Below are 18,740 nucleotides of genomic sequence, written 5' to 3'. Positions count from 1 at the left end.
AGCACTGCTCCTTCAGTGAGCACCAAATTCCATGCTCGCTTTAATCAGAGGAGTAGCCCCGCACTGTTCCCTTCTCCTCATTCCAATCTCAGAGAACTCCCACTACTGTACCAGGTTCAGAGAAAATTGTCTAACCATTCTCCAACACAGGCTAGCCAGTCCCTCTGGATTTTCACAGGGTTTGTGCCACAACTGACAGAAGAAGCAATCTTTCCCCAATCTGATCTACAGCCACAGAAATCTTCCATGTTTCTCCCATGTTAACTGGCCATTCTATACTGCAACCCAGGAGCCTCTTAGAACCAACTGGCAAGAGGCTCAGAGGGGGCACATAAGGGTTACAGGGATCTCCTGCATCTGGTGCATATATTGTAATTCACCAAAGAGGATCATGTGAAGTGTCAAATAAAAGCTGGCTCCACTTTGGTCGCTAGTATCATCACGAAACACACATAGCCCTGGTCTACACTACAAGTTTAGGTCGGATTTAGCAGCGTTACATCAGTTTAGCCCTGCACCCGTCCGCACTATGAAGCCATTTTTTCTGACTTTAAGGGCTCTTAAAACCTGTTTCTGCACTCCTCCCCGCTGAGTGGATTAGCGCTGAAATCGACCTCGCTGGGTCGAGTTTGGGGTAGTGTGGATGCAATTCGATAGTATTGGCCTCCGGGAGCTATCCTAGAGTGCTCCATTGTGACCACTCTGGACAGCACTATCAACTCAGATGCACTGGCCAGGTAGACAGGAACTTTTGAATTTCATTTCCTGTTTGGCCAGCTTGGCGAGCTCTTCAGCACAGGTGACCATGGATCCCAGAATCGCAAAAGAGCTCCAGCATAGACCAAACAGGAGGTACTGGATCTGATCGCTGCGTGGGGAGATGAATCCGTGTTATCGGAACTCCGTTCCAAAAGACAAAATGCCAAAATATTTGAAAAAATCTCCAAGGGCATGAAGGACAGAGGCTATCACAGGAACCTGCAGCAGTGCCGAGTGAAACTTAGGGAGCTCAGGCAAGCCTACCAAAAAACCCAAGAGGCAAATGCCCACTTGGGGTCAGAGCCCCAGACATGCCGCTTCTATGATGAGCTACATGCAATTCTACGGGGTGCCCCTACAACTGCCCCACCCCTGTACGTGGACTCCTGCAAGGGGGGAGTCTCACGCAACAGGGATGAGGATCTGGGGGACAAGGAAGATGAGGAGGAGGGGGAGGTTGAAGATAGCACACACCAGGCAAGCGGAGAAACAGTGAAATCCTTGCGGATCGTAAACATAAAAAAGAAGCTTACAAAATGTGGAAGATTGGACAAATGACCAGGGAAGAGTATAACAATGTTGCTCGGGCATGTAGGAATGAAATCAGGAGGGCCAAATCGCACCTGGAGCTGCAGCTAGCAAGAGATGTCAAGAGTAACAAGAAGGGTTTCTTCAGGTATGTTGGCAACAAGAAGAAAGCCAAGGAAAGTGTGGGCCCCTTACTGAATGAGGGAGGCAACCTAGTGACAGAGGATGTGGAAAAAGCTAATGTACTCAATGCTTTTTTTGCCTCTGTCTTCACGAACAAGGTCAGCTCCTAGACTGCTGCGCTGGGCAACACAGCATGGGGAGTAGGTGGCCAGCCTTCTGTGGAGAAAGAAGTGGTTAGGGACTATTTAGAAAAGCTGGACGTGCACAAGTCCATGGGGCCGGATGCATTGCATCCGAGAGTGCTAAAGGAGTTGGCGGCTGTGATTGCAGAGCCATTGGCCATTATCTTTGAAAACTCATGGCGATCGGGGGAAGTCCCGGATGACTGGAAAAAGGCTAATGTAGTGCCCATCTTTAAAAAAGGGAAGAAGGAGGAGCCTGGGAACTACAGGCCAGTCAGCCTCACCTCAGTCCCCGGAAAAATCATGGAGCAGGTCCTCAAGGAATCAATCCTGAAGCACTTACACGAGAGAAAAGTGATCAGGAACAGTCAGCATGGATTCACCAAAGGAAGGTCATGCCTGACTAATCTAATCGCCTTCTATGATGAGATTACTGGTTCTGTGGATGAAGGGAAAGCAGTGGATGTATTGTTTCTTGACTTTAGCAAAGGTTTTGACACGGTCTCCTATAGTATTCTTGTCAGCAAGTTAAAGAAGTATGGGCTGGATGAATGCACTATAAGGTGGGTAGAAAGTTGGCTACATTGTCGGGCTCAACGAGTAGTGATCAATGGCTCCATGTCTAGATGGCAGCCGGTATCAAGTGGAGTGCCCCAAGGGTCGGTCCTGGGGCCGGTTTTGTTCAATATTTTCATAAATGATCTGGAGGATGGTGTGGATTGCACTCTCAGCAAATTTGCAGATGATACTAAACTAGGAGGAGTGGTAGATACGGTGGCAGGTAGGGATAGGATACAGAGGGACCTAGACAAATTGGAGGATTGGGCCAAAAGAAATCTGATGAGGTTCAACAAGGATAAGTGCAGGGCCCTGCACTTAGGATGGAAGAATCCCATGCACCGCTACAGACTAGGGACCCAAAGGCTAGGCAGCAGTTCTGCGGAAAAGGACCTAGAGGTGACAGTGGACGAGAAGCTGGATATGAGTCAACAGTGTGCCCTTGTTGCCAAGAAGGCCAATGGCATTTTGGGATGTATAAGTAGGGGCATAGCGAGCAGATCGAGGGACGTGATCGTTCCCCTCTATTCGACATTGGTGAGGCCTCATCTGGAGTACTGTGTCCAGTTTTGGGCCCCACACTACAAGAAGGATGTGGAAAAATTGGAGAGAGTCCAGCGAAGGACAACAAAAATGATTAGGGGTCTGGAACACATGACTTATGAGGAGAGGCTGAGGGAACTGGGATTGTTTAGTCTGCAGAAGGGAAGAATGAGGGGGGATTTGATAGCTACTTTCAACTACCTGAGAGGTGGTTCCAAAGAGGATGGTTCTAGACTATTCTCAGTGGTAGAAGATGAGAGGATAAGGAGTAATGGTCTCAAGTTGCAGTGGGGGAGGTTTAGGTTGGATATTAGGAAAAACTTTTTCACTAGGAGGGTTGTGAAACACTGGAATGCGTTACCTAGGGAGGTGGTAGAATCTCTTTCCTTAGAAGTTTTTAAGGTCAGGTTTGACAAAGCCCTGGCTGGGATGATTTAATTGGGGATTGGTCCTGCTTTGAGCAGGGTGTTGGACTAGATGACCTCCTGAGGTCCCTTCCAACCCTGATATTGTATGATTCTATGATTAAACCATTCTCCCCGACAGCCAGGAACTGTTTATCACCTTGGCGTCAGCGTGATGACAGGAGGCAGAATGCAATGCTGAGGCTACTGGAGGATCAAACTGATATGCTCCGGCGTATGGTTGACATGCAGGAAAGGGAGCAGGAGCACAGACCGCCGCTGCAGCCCCTGTGTAACTAACCACCTTCCTCCCCAAGTTCCATAGCCTCCTCACCCAGATGCCCAAGAACGCGGTGGGAGGGCCTCCAGGCATCCAACCACTCCACCCAAGAGGACTGCCCAAGCAACAGAAAGCTGGCATTCAATAAGTTTTGAAGTGCTGTGTGGCTTTTTCCTTCCATCCTCTCCTCCTCCCCCACCCCACCTGGTGCTTCCCTCCTCCCTCACCCCTCTCGGGCTATCTTGGCAGTTATCCCCCCATTTGTGTGATGAATTAATAAAGAATGCATGAATGTGAAACAACGACTTTATTGCCTCTGCAAGTGGAGATCAAAGGGGGGAGGGGAGGGTGGTTGGCTTAGAGGGAAGTAGAGTGAACCAAGGGGCGGGTTTTCATCAAGAAACAAACAGAATTTTCACACCGTAGCCTGGCCAATCATGAAACTGGTTTTCAAAGCTTCTCTGATGTGCACCATGCCCTGCAGTGCTCTTCTAACCACCCTGGTGTCTGGCTGTGCATAATCAGAGGCCAGATGATTTGCCTCAACCTCCCACCCTGCCATAAACGTCTTCCCCCTTACTCTCACAGATATTATGGAGCACACAGCAAGCAGTAATAACAGTGGGAATATTGGTTTCGCTGAGGTCTAAGCGAGTCAGTAAACTGCGCCAGCACACTTTTAAACATCCAAATGCACATTCTACCACCATTCTGCACTTGCTCAGTCTATAGTTGAACAGCTCCTGACTACTGTCCAGGGTGCCTGTGTATGCCTTCATGAGGCATTAAGGCGTAGGCTGGGTCCCCAAGGATAACTATAGGCATTTCAACATCCCCAATGGTTATTTTCTGGTCTGGAAAGTAAGCCCCTTGCTGCAGCTGTTGAAACAGACCAGAGTTCCTGAAGATGCGAGCGCCATGTACCTTTCCCGGCCATCCCCATGTTGATGTTGGTGAAATGTCCCTTGTGATCCTTCAGTGCATTGCAGCACCTTGCGGTTTATGTACTCACTGCCTTGGTGCTCCGGTGCCAAGATAGGGATATGGGTTCCGTCTATCGCCCCACCACAGTTAGGGAATCCCATTGCAGCAAAGCCATCTACTATGACCTGCACATTTCCCAGAGTCACTATCCTGGATATCAGCAGCTCCATGATAGCATTGGCTACTTGCATCACAGCAGCCCCCACAGTAGATTTGCCCACTCCAAATTGATGCCTGACTGACCGGTAGGTATCTGGCATTGCAAGCTTCCACAGGGCTATTGCCACTCGCTTCTCAACTGTGTGGGCTGCTCTCATATTGGTATTCTTGCACTTCAGGGCAGGGGAAAGCAAGTCACAAAGTTCCATGAAAGTGCCCTTACGCATACGAAAGTTTCGCAGCCACTGGGAATCGTCCCAGACCTGCAACACTATGTGGTCTCACCAGTCTGTTTCCCCGTGCCCAGAATCGGTGTTCCACGACATGAGCCTGCCCCATTCCCACCAGGATGGCCAAATTACTGGGGCCCGTACTTTGAGAGAAGTCTGTGTCCATGTCCTCATCACTCCCCTCACTGTGCTGCTGTCGCCTACTCGCCTGCTTTTGCAGGTTCTGGTTCTGCACATACTGCATGATAATGCGTGTGGTGTTTAGAGCGGTCACAACTGCCGCGGTGATCTGAGCGGGCTCCATGCTTGCTGTGGTATGGCATGAGCAGGAGAGCAGAGTGGCAGCAGAAGCGGCGAGTTGATGACGATGCTGACAGCAATATGGCACCCGCACGGAAAAAAGCGCAAAACGATTGTCGGCCATTGCTTTCACAGAGGGAGGGAGGGGTAGGCAGGTAGCAGACGGAGCTGCTGGCCGGGAGAGCAGCCTGAGGCAGAATGCCCCCCCCCAAAGGCTGGGCTCACAACCCTGGGTTTAGCAGGCCAATGCTTAAACCACTGAGCTATCCCTCTGCCAATATTCCAGGCAGGACTGAATCTCCATTAGACAAAACTTTAAGAAGAGAATGACCTGAGTCATTCCCATTTATGTGCAGGCGCCCCTGACAGACTTTACCGAGGTCCGCCAGGAGCAACCATGTCCGCCCAGGCGCCCTTCTCTGAGGCCCCGCCCCCACTCACTCCCCCCTGCCTCCGTTGCTTGCTCTCCCCCACCCTCACTCACTTTCACCAGGCTGGAGCAGGGGGTTGGGGTGCAGGACAGGGTTTGGGCTGTGGGCTCCGGGAGGCAGTTTGGGTGTTGGAGGGGGCTCAGGGCTGGGACAGTGGGTTGGGGTGCGTGCAGGAGCAGGCTCCGGCCAGGTGGCGCTTATGTCGGACAGCTCCTGGGAAGCAGCCAGCCTGTCCAGCCCCTAGGCTCAGGGGTGGCCAGGTGGTGCTGCGCACTGCCCCTGCAGAGTCAGCACTTGGGGTGGGGGCAGCACGCAGAGATCCCCTGTACACCCCTGTGCTTAGGAGCTGGACATACCGGTTACTTCCAGGAGCCTTGTGGAGTCAGGGCAGGTAGGGAGCCTGCCTTAGCCCCGCTGCGCCGCAAGACTTTTAGCACCTAAAATCTCCCAGATTGGCTTCAGTAGCCTCTGGCAGATAGAACCCAATTCCAGGAGATTCCTGGCCAAATCGGGAGGGTTGGCAACCCTAGCAAAGAAGACTACATTAAACTTGAATTAGATACTTTTTGTTCACACTACCAGTGTCCACACAGCGCAGTTAGATTGCCATGGCCCTGTAGCACTGGGTGGATAAACCCTTATTTTAACTGCATTAATCCCTTGTGTGGACACTCTCATTCAGAATAAAAGTGGCCTTAACTAGATTTAGCTTAATTCAAGGCCACTTTAATTCTGAACGAGAGTGTCCACTCTGAAACCAGTGTCCACACAGTAGTTTAATGCAGTTAAACTAATCCACTTTTAATCTACGCCTTTAGCTAATTTGGATTAACTTTCCTGAGTGCCCCTGTGTAGACAAACTCTGAGTTAGGAGTGCAGGGATGAGTGACAGCAGCAGCTACGTCACAAAAGTTGATAGCTTAACCATGTTCTGTGCAAATCAGTCTGGTCTTGTTTATTTTTATTACCTTTTAATTAAACAGCTGTTTCTGACACTCCTGTGCAGCTCAAGTACAAAAACAGGTGTGTCTTCTTTAAAAATACTGAGTTTTATCAGCCTGTGACCAAGTACACAGGCCTCTCTGGCACCAACGGGGAACCATACTAGACTGAAATCACTCTGCCTTGCTTTCTGCACCAGCGCAAGCCACCCCAGGGTCTGTTTATGGCATTTCTTCCTGTTTTAGAGAGCACAGTGGCAGTTTCCCACCTAGTGAGTGTTCCCGTGGGATGCAGAAGGATTTGTTTTCAAACTTTACTCTGATCTCCAACAAAAAGGCCAATTCTCATGCAGTTTTTTAGGGTTGCCAACATTGTATTTCAATAATAAAGGACTGTTTTCTTTGCACCCCACCCCACCTCTCCTCCCAACATTATCATTAATAAACAGTATTCACCTACATTCGCCAGGGGTATTTTTTGCTACTTTTTGCAGCACTAAGCAATTCCCAATCTTGATGTACAGAGATGAAAAATAAGGGACTGTTGGTAACCCTGTGTGGCACCCTCACCTGCCACTGAAGTCAGCAATTATCCAGGGCACTCAGTATCTCCCTCAATCAGGGCCCAGCTCTGTAGGCCTTTGGGAGGCCAGCTTCTCCCTCACCAGCTAGTCTGGGCTGAGGGGAAGTATTTATGCCTTGGGCCCGATCCAGTCATCAGAACAAAGGATCATGTTAACCTCCATGAGACACCGGCTCTGTCTTGAAAAGTGCTTCCAATCTAAAAGCCAGAGGAGTGAGATTTAGGAGAAAGACCTGTTTATATTGCTTGATTTAGACCATGGATATTTTTAAGCCATCAGAGAAAATATAAACAGAGATTCTGAACTGTGCTACGTTTGGTCAATCGTCAGAATTTATGAATTAAGTCTGAAACCCTGGGTATTCTCGCTTCAACTTTATACACCTGGAGAGTGTGCATAGCCTCTTCAATGACCTCCAGGCATGCCTTTTAGCCTAGTGGTCCCCAAACTTTTCAGAGTCGTGCCCCCCCTTGCCCCTGTCTGTGCCCCCCACTCCACCCACAGCAGGGGCTGGGAGCGGGGTCACAGCTCCGGGGGTCGGAGGGGGAAGGGAGGGCGGATGGGGTTAAGGAGGCTGAGGCTGGGGCCAGGACCAGGGCGGCTGGGGCCGGGAGCAGAGCCGTAACTGGGGGCAGGACTGGGACCAGGCGTGGAGCTGCAGCCAGAGGCCAAGTCGGGAGCAGAAGCTACGGCCAGCCCATGGTCAGGGGCCAAAACTAGGGGCCAGGTTGGGGCTGAAGTTGGGAGCTGAGCTGCAGCTGGGAGCCGGGGCTCTGGCCGTGGCAGAGCTGGTGGCAGAGTGGGGCTGGGTGATGCTCCTGCCCTGCCCCCATGGGGGCTGACCCGTGCTCCGCCACACTCCCCCGAATGTTCCACTGTGCCCCCCGGGGCATGCCCTACAGTTTGGGGACATCTGTTTTAGCCCTTTAAAGAGAGATTAATCATTTCTGATACCAAGCACATTTCAGTATTGAAAGTTTCAATAGTAGCCACAACACATGGGCAATAACCACTCGTACACATCCCCCGCTAAGCACCACGAGCAATCTGCAGATTGTACAGGTACAAGGCAGATGAAGACAGGCACAATGGGGCCTGGACCGTAAGCAGAGTCCCAGCTTCTGGAGTTGTGCAAACGTATTAGAATCCAAGTTTACATTTTAACAAGGAAAATGCTTGAACAAACGAAGCAAAACAGAGGCACCCCAGCTTCTGGGGTCAGCATGGGGGGCCACCTAAAGCCAGAGGGAAGAAGGGTCTCTGCTGCCCCTTGCCGCTGCTCTTTAGGTAGAAATAGTATGAGTCTATGCACCAGGTCCTGGGAGAGTCTGTGTACCCAATAATTAAGGCTCTGTGTCTGTCACGGAGGTCATGGAAGTCACAGATTGTGAGACTTTCCATGACCTCCATGAGTTCTGCAGCACCAGTCTGGCTGACCCCAGGACCACGCAAGCATAGAGTTGCCAGGTGTCAGTTTTTCGACCAGAACACCCGGTCAAAAAGGGGCCATGGTGGCTCCGGTCAGCACAGCTGACTGGGCCATCAAAAGGCTGGTCAGTGGCACAGCAGGGCTAAGGGAGGCTCCCTAGCTGCCCTGGCTCCATGCAGCCCCCAGAAGCGGCCGGCATGCCACCCCAAGCGCCAGCTCCGCAGCTCTGATTGGCCGAGAACCACGGTCAGTGGCAGCTGCGGGGGTGGTGCCTGCAGCTGGGGGCAGTGCACAGAACCACCTGGCCGGGCTTCCACCTAGGGGCCACAAGCACATGCCGGCCACTTCCTGGACGCCTGAGGTAAACACCACCCGTACTTCCCCTGCCCCGCAGCCCCCTCCCCCAACCCTGAGTACTCCCTCCCGCACCTAAACTCCCTTCTGGAGCCCACAACCCCTCTTGCACCTCAACCTCCTGCCTCAGTCCTGAGCCCCATCCCACATTCCAAACCCCTCGACCCCAGCCCAGAGCTCCAGCCACGGCTCACGCCCAGCCCCATTTCGCACCCCAGCCCAACCGACCCAGCCCTTAGAGCCAATCCTTATCCCGAAGTTACAGATCTGGCTTACCAACTTCCCTTACCTACACTGTTCTAACATACCAGAGGCTGTTCACCTTGGAGACCTGCTGCGGATATGGGTACGGCCCAACGCGAGATTTACACCATCTCCCCCGGATTTTCAAGGGCCAGCGAGAGCTCACCGGATGCCACCGGAACTGCGACACTTTCTCCCAGGCCCCTCAGCCCCACCCCCAGCCCTGAGCCCCCTCCCACACCCCAAACACCTCATCTCTGGCCCCACACCAGAGCCCACATGCCCAGCCGGAGCCCTCCCCGCTCCGCCCCCCAACCCTCTGCCCCAGCCCAGTAAAAATGAGCGAGGGTGGGGGGAAAGCAAATGACGGAGGGAGACGGTATGGAACGGAGTGAGTGGGGGATGGGGCCTCAGGGAAAGGGGTTTGGTTTTCTGCAATCAGAAAGTTGGCAACCCTACCAAAGCGGCTGACCCTGGGCCAGCCGCACTGGCCACTCCTGGAGTGGCCCTCGGGCCAGCCGCATCAGCCCCTACTTAGGTGCCCCCTGGCAGCTGGCCCTGGGGACTGCCCGAGGACTTGTCCCAGAGGCGGCTGGAGCAGTGGCCAGTGGCCAGCCCTGGGCCCCATCACCAGAGCAGCAGCATCCTGGGGTGCTCCTATTGTTGCCAACTTTCTAATTGCACAAAACCGAACACCTTTGCCCCCCCCCCCGCTCCATTCCCGAGGCCCCTGCCCCTTCTCCAAATCCCCACCCAGCTTTCCTCTATCGCTCGCAACCAGAGCCCCTGAATCAACAGCACTGGACGGGGAGCATTCATTGCGACCTTCACCCGAGGGAGGAGGTGACCAAGGCGGGGCATTAGGTGGGTACAGCGGAATTCAGGCAGGCCTCCAAGAGAGTTCCGTCTGGGAGAGGTGTCAAGTGAGTGCATCTCCCATTGGCCTGGCCCTGCCTCTGCCCACGCGCAGGCCAGCCCCGACCTCCCTATCAGAGTGGGGGGTATAGGTGCTTTACCCCATTGAGCCCCTGACCCAGGTTCATCTAATGCCTCTAGGAATGTTGGCTTTTGCTGGAAGTACTCGCCAGTAAATCAAGCCTTAACCTTGTAACACTAGGCAGGCTCTGCTGTAGTTATAACTAACTAATGCACGGAAGACTGGCCAAAGTCCACAGGCCTTAAACCACAACCACACAAACAATTTTGGTTTTTTTTTTAAAACTATCCCTTGTTAACCCCATGCTTGTAATGGGGAGAAATTTACAACCCCTTGTGGTATTAAAGCTCTCACAGAATCTCCCCCTACGCTGGTCCTTTGTTGCCAGCATTGCCATGGAGTTCTTGCTGCTCTGTTCCATGTTGCCTCAGATTTAATTTTTCAGCTCCGCACACTCTAAAGTTGGCTCATTGGTCTGCGATCAGGTCCACCCACACACACGCAGAAATGTCAGACTCAGAAGAGATTCCATTCCTCCCATGACAGCCCTGAGAGGAAACAAAGCCTTCATGTACGTTCCTATCAGAGGAGAGGACACAGTGGAAATACTAACTCAGGTTAATTTCTCAGGTTTCCTCAGTTTTAGACAAATCTTTTTCACATGTGTTTCCGTCTGCATTTCATCTTCAGTGAGTAAATTCATCACCACAACAGCCTGATAGCTACCCACAAAGCACTGAGTCTACCCACGTGTGATGGGACAAAGCTATCCTGGGTTTAACACAACTGACTTCAGGAGAGTTACATGATGGGGGAATTTGGCCCTACCTGTAGGGCCTGGGGAGGGCTGCTCCTTTGTTCACGGGTCTCCTCTTTTAGCACTTAGTCACTGTTGCTTTCCTGGAACACAAACTAAAATGCTTTGAACAACAAGTACATGAGTGTTCAGCAAAAAACAAGTTTCACAGTGGTAGCCCTGTTACTCTGTATCTGCAAAAACAACAAGTCCTTGTGGCACCTTAGAAACTAACAAATTTATTTGGGCATAAGCTTTCGTGGGCTAAAACAAAGGATTCATCCTTCAGGCTGAAAATACTCCCAATTGCTCATACTATTGGGGAGTTGGAAACTTTGTTGCTTCTTTTAGCCAAATGTATTGCATACAGCGTGGGTGCTTTGCATTCTTCCATTGCCCCTGCACAAGCAAGCCTCCCTTTGTGCTATCCTCCTATCCCCCTCTACTGCAGGGGCTCTATGTGTTCCTGATTTCCCCACCCTTCTCATGCCAGTGTCCCCTCTCCACCATATGCTAGCAGCTGTGTTGCCCCCCATTCACCCCTTCAACCATACCATTGTTCCCCATTCTCCCCACATACCAGGCACTCTGTGTGCCCCTATGTCCCTCTTCCCCCATGCCAGGGTCCCTTATTCTCCCCCTGGCCAGGAGTTCTGTGTGCCCGCTCATTCCACCTCTTCACCATGCCAGCTGTGTGCCCCACATTTCTCCCTCTGCCACATGCCAGGGGCTTAATGTGCCCCACATTTCCCCTAGGTAATGGGTATGGTGTGCCCACAATTTCCCCTTCCCCCACACTTTCCCTTCACATGCAAGAGGCTTTCTGCCCCCCTTCACTCCACCACCCCCCCACATTCTCATTTCTTTTGTATCTGTCTGGGAGTCCATAGGGAGGATGAGCAGAACTAAAATGGGGACTATGGTTATGCTGAAATGGATTAATGTCTGCCATCAACTGGTTCTTTGGTCTACAGTCAATCACAATTGATAACTCTGCTAACCAGATGCCAGGGGCTCTGTGTGTCCCCCATTTCCATGTTTTGATTTTTCTCATTGTCACCAAAAACCAACATGGTTCTGGTCAAGGATGCCTAGAACAGTTCCCTAAAATTTTGGAATTCATAGGATGGTGCATTCAAAGTTATCACATTACAGACAGAGAAATGCCACCGAGTTAAGTGACAAGGTGGGTGAGGGGAGGTAATATCTTTTATTGGACCAACTTCCGTTGGTGAGAAAGACAAGCTTTCAAGCCCAAGAGAGCTCTAGAGGATATTAGCTCACCCACTTCGTCTACTATCTCATTAATCTATTTAAAAGTCAAGAGCCTGAAAAACTCAAAAACCAAAAAACACTCACGTTTCAAAACCCATTTAAGATTGCTAACTGACGATACACTTAGCTATCAAAACAAAAATACTTTAAAGGAAAGTAACACATCTTACTATCCACCTAGACATTGTTCCAGTAATTTATAAAGATGGATATAACAGCAATTTTAAATACTTGACCAAACAATTCTAATGTCATTTGATACAAAATTTCCCCATGTAACACTACCTTTTGAAAGAAAATATTTAGATACGGAAATAAGGTGGATCAAAATACTTGGAAGATCATTTATAGGGTTAGTATTGTGACAAAATATGCAATTATTACTGAGTGAAAGAAACTCAGTTTTCTTACGAACAAGTCGTAAAAACCATTTTTCCCCAGTCTGGACAAAAGTTACATAATGAAATCGATGTCAATGAAGAACAAGTTGACATGCCTTCACATTCCCAATATTTTCAATGCACTTGGAAGCACAAGAAGCAAGTGATGCAGTCTGCCCTACTGCAATTTATGCACCAGACCTACTGTAATTCTGAGATGTTCAATTGTGTGAACTTTTTTATTTTATGAACTGCTCAAGCCACAGTTAGGTCCTGGGGTTGTACTGTACAATGTTGACATGTTAGTCTTATGCTCATAGAATCATAGAAGATTAGGGTTGGAAGAGACCTCGGGAGGTCATCTAGTCCAATCCCCTGTTCAAAGCAGGACCAACCCCAACTAAGTCATCCCAGCCAGGGCTTTGTCAAGCTGGGCCTCAAAAACCTCTAAGGAAGGAGATTCCACCACCTCCCTAGGTAACCCATTCCAGTGCTTCATCACCCTCCTTGTGAAATAGTATTTCCTAATATCCAACCTAGACCTCCCACACTGCAAGGCTGCTATCAAATCCCCCCTCACTTTTTTCTTAATTATGTTCTTAAGACATCATATAAATGGTTAATCAATGCACATTATCATTTAGCAATTTTAAATGGCTTTTACAAATACTCTAGGAATACAGCAAACAGTACAGCTAAGCTAAAACAGGGTGCAGTAAGCATCCTTATTTAAATGCCACTCACTGCATACAAGTATAAAATCCACTCAGCCATTTTCCCTGCTGTTTGAACAAAGCTCACAAGTGAGCAAGACAGAGCTATGTAGCTTTTTCTTCTTTATGGTAAATCTTTGGTTCCAGTTACCTTCTTTGGGCAATGAAAAAGCAGCAAGATCCACGTTCCACTAGGTTGGATACAACAGCAAGAGCCTGGCACTGGTTACTTTTGGTTTCACACCGACAAAGAACTCTGCTTCTTGTATGACTCACAACATACCTGGCTTCACCTTCCACCAGCTGATAAGCACAGAGGAGCACCACAGTCTCACTCCCCGTTTGTAATCACTGAAAAGCAGGCGGCAAGTGATGACTTTCCAGGCTGCTCAGTGTCTCTGTCAGCTCCTCCTTGTGGGCAAAACTATTAGCTCTGCTCTCTGCACATCCTCTCCACCAAAACTGCACTCAGTTTAGAAGCGGAGACTGATACGAGATTACTCAACATTATTTGTTTTGGCTTAACTATATTGGTTGAGAAACAGGAGTTTATCCTGTAATAGCTACAGTTAGGGAAATAAGCTATACGGATATAAGCCCCTTTCTGGTCCTATAACTGGTGTCCACAACAGGGGCTTGTGTTGCTCTAACTGTACCTGTGTCTCAGCCAGTGTAGTTAATGCTGTACAAAAACAGTGTAAACCAGGCCGTAGACCTGTTAAGTTAAAGCAGTGCAAATCTCTATGTGGATGCTTATTGGGTCTCAGAATGGCTTATCTTGGTTTAACCCTAAACCTATTCCTAATCATTTTAAGCTAAAACAAAATAAATATCCATACTACCTTTTTTGTTGGTTTAACGGTATCTATTTAAATAAACCAATTTAATTAAACCCACTGCAAATGTGTGTAGCCAAAGCCTTAAGCATTTTCAAAAAAATTACTGTACCTAATAGGCAAGGCAGTGTTGGTTCTAGGAAGACGTAGTTATTTCTGCAAGAGTTAGAAACTTAGGGTTTTGTTGTTGTACAAATGAAGTATACTCTGGAGTACAAGAAAGCAGCTTCCATAAGAAAGTACTTGCTCAAATGGCCACAAGAGATCACTATTACAGATCAGTCCTGATGGGGAGGTGCGGGGGGGGGGAATCAGCTCCAATAGGGACTGTCCAGTTCTCCAGTCGGAACCTCAAGAGGAGCTGTCGGTGTTTGGCACCTCCTGGGAACGGGTATTTTGTATGAAATATATAGATTTCTATTAAAGGGCAATCTGTGTTCAATGTAAGCATATGTTCTGTGGCTGACAGTTGTCAATCTCTAGGTGTTGCATAGGAGCAACTAATGTGAGTAGTAAACACTTGCCCAAAAGAAGTTTATTAATAGAATGATGTCAGCAACCCAAAAGGATCAAAGTTTAGAGATTAGGGTTTAAGAACTGGTAGGAAAATACTAATACAATGAACTAACTTACTGAGAGCAACTCACCACTCTGCTGTTCAGGCCCTGATCCCATTTAGAGACTTGTGTTTGTTAATGAAAATTTTCCTTCAAAATGAATAGAAGGTGATATAGGACAATATGCATTTTAAAATCAGTTGATTAATCTGTGGTGTCAACTTTAACGGTCTCACTGATTTTCAGATTGAATTGGGCTATGTAGCCAAAGGGTGTCATCATATTACTTTGAGAGGAGCCAGGAGACATTTTTACTGGACCTGACAGTTACCCTACTATAGATTGAGTAATTTACAAACAAAATTAGGCTCTTTGGGTAACCCTTAGCTTCTCTTTGGGACAGGGCCTGTGCCTACCTGTGTGAAGCCTATGGCACAATGTTGTAGTCTGTCATGTTAATTTAGAGTTTGAAGCAACTTCTTAGGTAAAGCCCTTGTTACTGTATGTACTATGTTTTTAAGCCAAATGTACAGCACATGCTCGTAACTGTCAAAATCCTTAAACTAAACGGCCAGAGTTTTAAAGGTATTTGGGCATGTAAAGATTGAGATTAACCCCCAAGTAGGATTTTTTAAAAGCTCCCGAGCACCTAACTTTCATTTTGGAGAGTTAGGTATCTTGGTGCTTCTGAAAAATCTTACTAAGCACCTATCTGCATCTTTTTTCATCTAAATGCCTTAAAAATCTGGCCTTTAAATCTCATTGAAAGTCAATTTAAGGTTCAAATGTTCTAATGACACAGGCTTTCTTTGACTGCAATAGCTCTTCATTTTGAGTTTATATTTAATAATGCCTGTAATGTAGCAAGATGTACTTCTTGTCTACAAGCTCCTCTGTCTGGCAGAGCTCTGCTCTTTTTTAAAATAAATTACAATTGAAAAGATATCTGCACAGCTGCGCCCAATCAAAGCAATCCCCACTGGTATTATTTTCTGGAAATTTCCAAGCAAGTTGAGAAGATGTAAACTGACCGCTGCAATTGTATCACATAACTATAATCACTTGCTTTCAGGACACAGATTCTGATGTAACAGCAGACATTTAGACTTTGTTTATGCTACAAAAGCCTGTACCTGTAATTCAGCTATCTTCAGCACACAGCAGCTACACTGGTTTTAGTAAAAGTATTAGTGTAGCCAGCATTCAAGCATTTTTAACCACTGTACCATAAAACTGGGTTTAGTGCCAGAGTTCAAGCATTTTTACCACTGACTTCACTAGCACCTAGGGCAAGTTCAATTGCACCATTATTAGAATATAGGTCCAAGTTTTTCTTATAGAAATGCACCCAATGACAGCAGTTTTAAACTTCGCATTTACTCAACTTCTGTAATAACCCTATGCTTTGCCAGCTTAATGTATCCTCCACCCTGCTCACTAGTACTTCAACATTCTGTTATCAGGTCAGTCAGGCTTAGGCCCCTGTGGCTATGAAGGAACTTAAGGTTGAAGCACATTTGTATAGTGTTATGAAGTCTGCGTTGTTGCTGCCTGGACTGCATGTTCTGTGAAAGGATTTCTGACTCTAGGGCTGTCAATCCAGTGCTGAAGCCAACTTTTAAAAAATGTGAATCATTGCATGCAAAGACTGGATTGAGGAAAACAGATTTACAAAAGTTGCACACGTAATGTAAGAAATACAGTGATATTGGCAGTCTACAAAAAGCTGTTGTTCATTGCTGTTTGGTGGAACATCAAAGCTACAAGCAATTCCTTTTACTGAGCTCCAAGTCATTTCTAATTCATGAAATGAAATTGACTTTGTTTAGACTCACTTGCCAAGTCTATAAACGCCAAGTTCTGGACACTATAGATAATTCAAGCATTAAAGTTTTTCCACTTCTCCCAGTGTTCTTAAAGAATTGCATTATTCCTTTAAAAAAAGGAAATAGAACTCCATTTTCCTGATGCTCTTACTAGGTGTTGCAGTGAAACTTTTGATACTTTAAGGCTTCTACGTTTTTCATATAAATATCCCATTTCAATGGTACATTCTTTGAGCTCCCAAAGGAGATGTTCAACCATTTCCTGGACCTTGCACATCCTACATAATCCATCTGTATGCTTATTAGAAACAAATTACTATTTAAACTGCAATGGCCAGTTAAAATTCTAGATAGAGCCACTTCACTCTCTCTCTCAGGGCCTTGGAGTATATCAGCACTTCGGACTATGATATATTTCATGGAATCTTCCCCCCACCCCCTCGTTTCTTTTGCCCGTATTTATTCCTGCCATTCCTCTCTCACATTCTTAGATTTTTAAACTCCAGTTTACTTAAAGAAATTTTGAAATCAACTTGCTCATTTTTAACAGCATCTTTTGCCTGTTTGTCTGCCAACTCATTGCCCACTACCCCTACATGAGCTGGGATCCGTGCAATGAGCTTTTCAGTGGAGGTCTCCCATTTAAGTATTGGCCAAGTCTCATGAAATCCAAACAGACCACGAACCAAGTTAGTCAAACGCTTTGTCTACAGAGTTAGCCTTGATTCCCCAATCCGTGTAACTGCAACAATTAGCATGACTCCAAGTTGACAGGAGTAAGCTCAGCTAGTGTAATTTCCTATTTTCTTTGTCTACTTGTGGTACAGTATAGTCACAGTTTCGCTGGCAGCAGGCCACCAACTGCTGAAGATAAACAGGAAAAAAGGCTGAAGCTAGGTATTTCTTATCTCCTACATAATCAGAAGCACGCAGCTGTTTTTATTTTTCTTGTTCTGAACACAATATCTTTGTGGAACATCTTAAAGTGCCACAGAACCTTTGCCGTCAACAGAAAGAAAGTGACAATTGAGTCAAAATAAATCACACTTAACTTCTAGGCTTCTGCCATGGTATTCAATCATGGCATCTGTTGAAGGAACAGCATGGAGATCTGAAAAGATAAAATGGGTTGATACAGATGGTGCTTCCTCTTTCTGAAATAGGCTTTCTGCCAATATTTATCTGTTGAGGCTGATCACATCCAAGTGCTGAAGCAAACCTGACAAAGGTGCTGCTCCTCCATGATTTTTGTTCGCTTAATTATAAATGTGGTCTACAACGGACAATTCTGACACTAAAAAGCAAAACGTGACATTGCTATTTAAATGTTTGAGATCGTTTCTAAAGTTTTTTCTGCTTCTTATACTTAAGAATATGGAGTGTCCAGCCTGGTCTTCCCTGTTTTCTAGAGATCCTCCTGGATGTCTCAGAGTATGCATGTCATGAGCTCTCCCTCCTCAAAGGGTCAGGAGTATTGAATCTTCAGCAAATACATTTTCTCTTTACAATGTTTTAATCACTGAAGTTAAAAGGTTAAAAACAGAAAAGTTTTAAACTCAGTCTTTCCCTCAGCTTTCGCGAGGCCAGAGTTTTCTTGTGAAGGCAAAACCTGAATTTCCAATGCAAACATTAAGCAAGAAGAGCTTTTAAAAAACTTGAGTTGTTCTTTGTTCATTATAAATCATCAAAAAATGTACATAACTAATTCCTCCACATAACATCCTTTTACAGGGGAATTCATTTGCTTAGTGCAATGTTCAAAGGGTAAGCAGATAGTGTGTCATCACAAATTGAATTACATTTGACACTAAGCCAAGCAATTGAATATTTCATGGAAGCAACCATAATCCTGAAAGGTTTCAGAGTAACAGCCGTGTTAGTCTGTATTTGCAAAAAGAAAGGAGTACTTGTGGCTCACGAAAGCTGATGCTCAAATAAATTGGTTAGTCTCTAAGGTGCCACAAGTACTCCTTTTCTTTTTGCAATCCTGAAAGTGACTTCAATAGCAATACAGACACAGTGAAAGGTCAGAGGTATTAAGCCAGTTTCCATAATGCTTTAGCTGTGGTTCTGCTCTGAGGAACTGTTTCTGGAATCGAATACTTTATTCAACAGAGTACTTTATGCAACAACATACAAAATAAAAACAAGAGAGTTGTGCAGTCAGTAAAAGTTGCCACAAGGTGGAAGTAGCTTCCCAGTTAGAAGCTTGATCTAGCAAGATGATTTTATTTTTTTAAAACCTCTTAAGGAATTGTGCACCCTTCTTATCAGCCTATAAAAATACATGTGTGAACGGAGTAAGAATTTTTATTTTTGTAAACCTAATCATTAAGCAATGCAAAATATTTGCTGTTCTGCATAATATGTGTATTTAAGTCAATAATA

At 46.9% G+C, this 18,740-nt stretch overlaps 1 protein-coding gene across 1 annotated transcript in view; it reads right to left on the bottom strand.

Moving 5' to 3' along the window:
- Positions 1 to 13,385, bottom strand: part of LOC311529257 (dipeptidase 2-like) — a 30,875-nt gene extending 17,490 nt beyond the window's left edge. The window contains exon 1 of the mRNA XM_084645095.1: positions 13,285 to 13,385. The gene's annotated coding sequence lies outside the window, so the exon portion shown is untranslated. The remainder of the gene's footprint in view (positions 1 to 13,284) is intronic.
- Positions 13,386 to 18,740: the final 5,355 nt, after the last annotated feature.

Source organism: Lepidochelys olivacea, assembly GCF_965140295.1.
Source record: "Lepidochelys olivacea isolate rLepOli2 genome assembly, chromosome: 12".
NCBI lineage: Eukaryota > Metazoa > Chordata > Testudines > Cheloniidae > Lepidochelys > Lepidochelys olivacea.
This window is presented reverse-complemented; position numbering and strand designations above follow the sequence as displayed.